Source organism: Carassius gibelio, chromosome B9, assembly GCF_023724105.1.
Source record: "Carassius gibelio isolate Cgi1373 ecotype wild population from Czech Republic chromosome B9, carGib1.2-hapl.c, whole genome shotgun sequence".
In the NCBI taxonomy this organism is placed as follows: Eukaryota; Metazoa; Chordata; class Actinopteri; order Cypriniformes; family Cyprinidae; genus Carassius; species Carassius gibelio.
This window is the reverse complement of record NC_068404.1, coordinates 30464659-30473733: the sequence shown is the minus strand read 5'-3', so window position 1 is coordinate 30473733 and position 9075 is coordinate 30464659.

Sequence of the window (9075 nt, the reverse complement as noted above, 5' to 3'; positions counted from 1 at the left end):
ATAAACGTTATTAATGTGTCTATTATTCTGGATGCTTGAACATGTTGAAATTCCAGCTTTACTTTTCGAAAAACGACTTAATCGTGAAGCACAGTTGTGTATCACGACTACTGGCTGAGACCACAAGCGAGCTGTTCAGTTATAAAGGTTTTACTGACACCAATAACGATTTTATGACAACTAATCTTTTGCCATGACCTAACAATATTTGTGGATGTAGTTGTAACAAGAAGCTTTGAGTGAGAGCTAGTAGTTACAGTTTAGCTGCTTCCCAGCAATATCACATCAGTGTTAGAGACAGAACTGCTCTTTCTTTTCAATAGAACTGAAGTTGCACATGATTTCCAATCGGTTTGGTTTGTTAAAATCATCTTACATTATGATACAGGACATTGCTGGCTTTATAGGAGAAGATGCCAGACTTTTGTGCAGTCTACAGATTCTCCAATCGCCGTCGTCTCAAAACGAGAGCCCATGGATCACCTTTCACCTAGGATATGACAATATTAGGATAATATATGGGATAATGGTTAGTTACTCAGTGGATGTGTGTACAATACAGGTCCTGTTACACAGGAACAGCGAGGCTATGACATAATAGTATTACAAGATTGTGGTTGACCCAAAGCTTTTCACAAGTTTGTTTCCACAATCACAGAATGTTTCTTTTCTTCAGGAGCAAGGACTTTGACAGAACGGGGCAGAATGTCCGGCTTAAAGATGCTGTTGTGCCAAACATTTTTAACTTTCCAGCTCATCTTCAAAGGGTCTGTGTATCACTGACCAGCAATAATTCAAGGTGTATAAGATTGATATATCATTATGTGATTAAATCTCACTTTAGTGTTTGTTCCTGCAAGTTATATAATGTAGTTGTGTATTACAGCACATTGAAGACACTCCAAACGTCTTGACTTTATTTTAGCTGGTATCAACAAGAAGCACAAGCACCTCTAGAAGAGCGAAAGACAACCTGCCAATGGACTTGCATCCCTGCTTTCTTGTGTGCTGTTTCGGCAGGATCATCATAGTAATACAGTATTTGCTTTTGATGGTTCCTCTGCGTCCTGGGCTTCATCATAAACACTGACACGTTGATGGGGACAGTGATATGATTGAAGGACAGTGATAAGTCCTGACCTACAGGTTCAGCCAGGAACACTTGGAGCTTCTCTTCAGCTCCATCAGAGCATCCGCTAGGGTTCATCATTTATATTTACCAGACACTGAGGGACACAAAGTGGCAGCAAATGCTTGTATTGTTTTCAGTTTGTCGCTCCATAAGTTTTTATGTTATTTGTAAAATGTGTTTTCTGAAGACATACACAGTACCTGAAAGTGTCACAAACCATTTGAAGTATTTAGAAAAATGCCTGTGTTAGACTGAATCTGTTCAGAATTGATCACCTCTGGTACAGTCTGAATTGTGTGATAATGTCTTTCAACTTAACTTATGTAGAAAGATCATTCAGGGGTGGCTAGTTCTAATGTGTCTTTTTTAAAAAGCATTAAACATTTTAAAGCATGGATTAAATATCTGTGTACTATACTTGTATATCTTTTTTTTTTTTTTTAAAGGTGGCTGGAATAACAACCCTAATGCCGTCCAGTTAAAGTAGATCTTTAGGAAGCTGATGTTAAACAGAGGCAATGTGACGGCACAGGATGAGTCCCTACCAGCTGTCCTCAACACATCTTCAAGCCGGTCAGCTGTAGATATGAGGAAAAGATCTTCCATCCCCGTTTGCTGACATTGCTGCCCTAGTACATGACCACAGCTACCCTCTCGTCCGATTCGATGTTCTTGTGGACAACGCTCTCTTGTACATTTCAGGTAAAGACTGACTGAAAGTCGATCAGCGTGGTGACAGACACTGCATCTGCCATCAAGGACCAGAGCTATAGTCATAATGCAGTGTCATAAGAACATCTCTGACGTTTATAACAAACCAAACAGTTTGAAAATTGGTAGAAAATTGAGCAAGTTATGATTATTTAAAAAGTACATGCACCATTAAAACACAATGTTAGAGCAAACAAACTCATGGTTTGTGTAACAGTTACAAGTGTTAAGAATTTAGCGCAATGTTTCTCTTATCAAGTGTCCAGTGTGTTTCAGATATAATCAGTTATTTAACTCAAATTGTATACAATTATAGAATTTGTGTAATTAGGTTCATTATGTTATGGACTAATTTTGAATATATGTTTTGTTCATTATCAGTGCTATGGTCTCTTTTACTTTATTCTGTAATGCATTATTGGATTATGCACTGATTTCACATTTCTTTAGTGTTGTTCCCATACAGAAGTCACAGAAAGTGAAATATATTTTTAATAAATAGATTTCGATATATTTAAATATCTTAAAATCAAATAGAATAAAATATTTTATATTATATATTTATAAATATAAATATATTTTGAAATATGTATATATATATATATATATATATATATTAGTGGTGGGCCGTTATCGCCGTTAACGTGCTGCGTTAACGCGAGACTCTTATCGGGCGATAAAAAAAATATCGCCGTTAATCTATTCTCAAAGTTGGGTTGGGAGCTGGGTCTATACTAAGCAAGCTATGATGACTTTCACCTTGATATTTTATATAACTGACTCGCTAAGGCCAGCCTTAAAAGATGCTCAGGACAGTTGACGGGCCACTGCTGCGCATCGTCAAGAAAGCTTATCTTTCTCACGTGTTGTTAAGCCGTACCGCTTGTCGATTTAAACATTAAAGCATCCAAAAACTAGACGCGGAAAAGCTGAACAGAGCAGCGCGTGCCGTTAGGTGCGCACGAGAGAGAGAGCCGAGGAATCACGGACAGCGACATTTAACCGAGCTCTCTTCTGCGAAGTTCTCCTCAAAGTCCCTCCTGCACCTGAACGAACAAATGCAAATCGCAGTTTGAACAAACAAAAAGATGTGAAAGAGCCCAATTAAGTACTCGCGGTGTTCAGGGCTCGCGCAGAGAAAGGCGTCTCAAAACACTAGAACATCGAATTTGCTTATTTTTGCTCTTGTGCTGACAAATACATACAAAATATGTCAAAATATCCACCTTGGAAATTATGCTAAAAAAACTGTCAGTTATTTCTTAAGTGAAAGTAAACAGTTGAGGGAAAGAATGGGATGTGTATTATATTGGATGCGTTCATCGTCTCTTAAAGGGACCGCGCCTAATTTAGCTACTGGCTGCTGTAATGTTAATCCAAGAAAATGAAAATGAAAATCACTCACTGCTCTTGACTGAATTAATTTGCATTAGTTTTAACAGTCAAACCAAAAATTATTCAGACACCAGATATAATTTTTGATATATATAGCAAAACTGTAATAATGTGATAAATGAAGGTGTCTGAATAAATGTATGTTTGATTGTATATTTCATTTTTACATTGAAGACTATCCAGTGCTATTATTTGGTTTCTGTACCTTGACACCTACAAACTTGAAAAAAACTTAAACATTGGTGTGAAACAGGCGTAAGGTTATTTGCACCTTGTGCAATGTGGAATTAGTTTACAGCTTTTTTTAAGCACTTTGTGATACATTTTGGAAACAGGAGACAAGCTTCTTTTCTAATGCACCACCTATCTTGATAAACCCCTTCTCAAAGACTTACTGTTTGTCAATTTTATTTGGGTAACACATATTCTGAATGCCTTCGGCAGAATTCGAATGAGCCATTTTAATCTAGATTAATCTAGATTAATTTCAAGATCACAGTGAGATTAATCTAGATTAAAAAAAATAATCAATGCCCACCTCTAATATATATATATATATATATATATATATATATATATATATATATATATATATAATATTTAAATATTTTATTTTGGCTGCTTTTTAATTATATTTAACATATGTAAATATATTTTTATCAGAAATATTTACATATATTTATATCCTTTATATTTAAATACATTAAGATATTAGACTATGTAAAAATATTAATTTGCAATATATGTCCATATAATAATTTCTAATATTTGTTAACATATTACATTTCTGTACATGTAAATATATAAGATTTCTATAAATCCAAATATATTGAAAAAATTAAAATATTCAATTAAATAAACGTAAACATGTTTCATAGAATATATTCTCGTTTACTCAAACTTTGTCAATAAATTAAATCTCCACACATGAAAATGTTTTCAATATCAAGATTATAATTGGCCCCTTCTTAATAAATATAATACAAACAAAATTTGGACCCTGAAAAACTGGGAAACCCTTCAGACAATGTAACTTAAAAACAGTGACAATATAAATTGACTTATTAAAAAGAGTACATTTATCAACACTAGTTCAGCATGAACCAACAGAATTATGAATGCTTGTGATATTTCTGGCACTTAAATGAAATATTATCCTTCTGTAAGCATCCAGGGTCAAAACATTATGCACAAATATGCAAGTCTTAGTAGGCATTAGAGGTCTGGACGGTCTTTAAACCGAAGCCTGAACCCGGTCCATACCTGAGATCATCTGATACATTTAGAGCCCAAACCAAACCCGACCCGAACCCTCTACAAGCAATGAGGCTGAGTTACTTCAAAAACTGTGATTTTACCCACTCATTACAGAGAAATATAACGTTGTGAGTCAGTAGCCTGTCGAAGCTGTTTTACTAATAAAAGTGTCCGTGCTGTGTGATGTCTGGTTTCTGTCTCCAATGGTTGTGTGTCTGCGTGTCTATGAAACCAGCGTAGTCTACTGCATGTAGTTTTAGTTTAGCTACAAACCCAAGCCCGACCTGAACCCGAAGCTATTCATTGAACATTAACCTAAACCCGACCCGAAAGCATTTGGGAACCCGTCGTATTGTAATGCATCAGCTAATCAGTTCAATATATGGCTGTAATTTTAAGCCAGGATGTTCACTTTATGACTAACACTAGCTCTTTTAGAACCAAATTGATTGAATGGAAATAAATTCTTAACCATCAGAACTGTGTTGTTGTAACTGTTCTGTATCTTTGTAGAGTGAGGTATTCTTACTCTGCTTAGGCCAGATATAGCAGTTATGATCGACAGAGGCTTCCTTGTGCATGACTGTGTGTCCTGGAAAGTGTACAGACCTGTATTTCTCGCTGGAAGACCTCAGATGCTAAAGCAGGAGATCAGGGAGACCCAGTCTTTTGCACATTGAGCGTCTGATTCATAGACTGAAGGAGTGTAAATTCTGATTCTTGATAAGAATATTTAGAATATTTAGAATATTTTAAATCTATTAAAACTAAAAATCTGTTTAACTTTTTTATAATTATAATTATTGTTTTTGTTTATAAATAATTGATATGTTTTCACAAGTTGTCAGGAGTGTTGTAATTTCATTTTACTGCTGATGAAACTTTACATCATGCATGTGACAAATAAACATGGCTGAATTGTTTACCATACAGTATATACATCTAAGTACTAATGAATTATAAATTCAGAACACCACACACACAAACAAATAACATTTACAGATAAATGACCTTTAATAGGTTAACAACAGATCCTGTACATTTGTGGAAACAGTTCAAAATAAAACATTAGCCTAAAGAGTTGTACAAATTGATGGAAACTGATTGCAGGGATTGAAATCACTATGAATCACTGAATGTTTCAAGCCAAAAGTGTTGGAAGATAAAAGTAAAAGTAATCAACCTTTCCCTTGATTGTTGTAATGACTCCCTCATCTCTGTATATTCATGTACAGATATATGAACATTACAGTTACCTGAATCTAGAAGAAGTAACTTGTGTCATTCTCAACGCATGTCATTCATTCATTGTGCTTTGTTGTCTTGTACCAATCTCACTTTGGTGTGCCATGACCTGTGTTGTTGCTAGAGAAGCCATGCGCAGCTGCTGATGGTGAGTCAACACAAAACAGCTCTCTGAAGGACCCAGAGGATGGCCATCAGGGGGCAAGGATGCTCGTGTGCTGTGGTGCTATGTGGACAGGTCTTTGGTCGGCTCCAGGCCGGAAGCTGATAGGAGAGTACACTCCCTTCTTGTACTTCTCCAGAAGCACTGTCTGTCAAAGGCACATCCCCTGAAATCCCCATGGTGGTTATTAAAGAGCCATTTCTCTCGGCGCTGCACTCTCTGTATTATTGTAAGTTGATGTGAGAAATGAGGACAAGAAAAAAACAAACATCACAAAGAAGATGTAGGTTAATATAATGTGTATATTAGCAGTGTATTGATGGCTGCTCAGACCCAGTGCAGCTGTGAGTAGAGGACATCTGTTGGCTGTAATGTGCTGTTTAGTAGAGCAATGCTGCAGAGCAAGCCCTGCAAACATAAGCACTGATTGGCCAACAGCTCAAATGTGTTTGAGAACAACCTGCAAACAAAACTGACATCAACTGAAGTTATCTCCAGTGTTTGAGGATTCAGGCAACCATAGTCACTGGTATTACTAGATCAAATAATCATTAGTTAAATGATGTTGGTTTACACTATAGCTAGTGTTTGAACCTTCCTTGGGCTAAGTGTTGGCAACTTGACTAATTCCACTCTCTGGGAAGTTTAATAGGCCTATGTAGCAGAGCTTGGTAATAAACTGCTGTGTAAATACTTGTTAGAAAAACACAGAGTGGTCCAGAGTTGTACTGTTCGGACAGTAATTGTAGGCTGTGAGGCTGTGTCAAACAGTACTATCTGTATCTGACTCTTACAGTCACTGTCTCAGGCTCCAGACTAACATTTGAAGGTAGTGGCACCAGCACCATGAAGTACTACTGATGGTGACACCAGAAGATTTAGTTTGAGATTATTTACAATAACGATTATTTAATTGAAAGATTACTATTGATTTACAATAATGAGTGCAATTACTAATAATATTATACATAATGAAACCTGTATATTATTCAAGGTCTGTTTGATTAGATGTGCACATTTAAATGGTCATTTCAACAATGCAATAAGTTTATAATGTTAGAGAATGATGAGGGTAAAAATGTTTTTCTCTATTTTCAGGTGTGCAACAGGCAAACACAACAAGGTGTCTTCAGCCCTTGTTACCAAACACCAGTTCTTGAGAGGAAAAATTATTAAAAAAAAAGAAAGATCACCTTTGATTAATGTTGAAGAAATATATTACATTCGTTGCAGGTTAAGCAAAGTAAGAAAACAGATAATTTTATCAGGAGTCCATCAAAAATAAATTGACACCTCAATACTAACATTTCTATTATCCTGAAAGCTGTTTAAGCTGTTTTTTTATGTTTGTTTATTTGTTATTTATTTGTTTTACAGATGGAGGATCTGTCTGGCTAAGATGTGTATCAGAAGAGGACAAGGTCAGTTTGGGTAAGAGTCACAGACAGAGTCTGGCGGCACAAACAGAGATCAGCGAGAGCCAAAGAAGAGCAGCTGGGGACATACTGTTACTGAGCTGGATGAAGAAAAACAAATCTGTGTTGATTAGGCACACGAAGGTAATAAATCACTGATTTGCATGAACAGTAAAGCTAAGAATCTCAATGATCAGAAACATAGTATGCCATATTCAGTTTAACAAATCTTAAATTAAAGGTCTTATGGTTCCACTTCATCAGTGAGGTGAGTGTGTTTGTATCCGTAATATCTGAATCTATATTTTTTTTCTTTTTCATCCTCTTCTCTGGTTAGGATTTCTTCTAGACATTGTTTATAGGGTTATTCTGTGGAACTGTTTGTGTTCATGCAGGTTCCACAGTAACAGCAGCAAGAATTAATAAAGGCAATATTCAAACAATCATCATTTTCTCACCTTCATGTTGTTTCAAACTTGTATGACTTTCTTTTGTTCTGTGAAATAAATTATTTTCAAGAATGTCACTGAAAATCGCTGACATGTTGTTTCGGAGCCCAGTGATTTTCATCATATGGACATTCTTTAATAGTGATGAAGTTCGGATCATTTTACCGACTCGTTCAGCAAAACGAGTAATTTTTTTTTCGAGTAATTCCGTTCATTTCGTTCATTTTAGCAAAATTTAATTAAAATGTTACGTGTTACTTCCTGAACACATCTAGTTCTTATGCAAACGTTGAACACACTACAAACAATACAAAACTATAATGCTATGATAAACAGAAAAGATTCATACATTTTTCACCTGGGTCTTCAGTCTGTGATCAGCTCACCTCACCTCTTGTCTGAAAGTCTTGGGGTTCAAGTCATTCCTTAATCACGTGACAGACCCATACGCTAAACCAATGCAGTCTGAGCCGGAAAGAGAATTGATTAGTTCATCTTTCGGGTATTCAGGTTGTTGATTCTTCGTTCTTTTGTCCCGTGACGTGACAGCATTGGCTAGAGTAATTAGTTAATTTACAACCTTCCTTACAAATGGAAGCATAGTACTTTTTTTTTTTATCTAATCTTCAAAAATGACCTTGTTGTATGATTTACATTTTTTGAGTTCACCCTTCAGATCATTAGACTATAGAACTGTAGTGTTACTTGTTTAGGATTCAAAATATTATTTGCTTTTATGTTATTATGTCCTTTTTGAGCAATCTTCTTGTTATATATTAGACCAAAATGTCAAGTTTGCCTAGGAAAAGCAATTATTATACCAGCAAACTCATAATTGGATTAAAAATGAACAAACTAGGCTATAAATACTTTGTATTGTAGGCTTTGATAATTCTATTATTATATAACCTAGTTTTTATTTACCGGTAGACAGTCAAAAAGACAAATTAATCAATATTTTATTTATAACAAGGTTTTATTTATAAAATAATAACACACCAAAGATCCTGAAGAAACAGTAACAAAAACACGGTGACAGAAATGTCAGAAATAGCGTATGGGTCTGTCACGTGATTAAGGAACGACTCGACCCGAAGACTCATGAGATGAACTTATCAATTCTCTTTCCGACTCAAGACTGCATTGACTGACACAGGTGAATTACTACTTAAGGAACAGATCCTATTGAATATTGCGCATGCGCGACTGAATGAATCACTCCCCCAGACGACTCGTTCTTCCAGAGTCACATTAAAGAACACAAATCGTTCTAGAACGACACATCACTATTCTTTAACATTCTTAAAT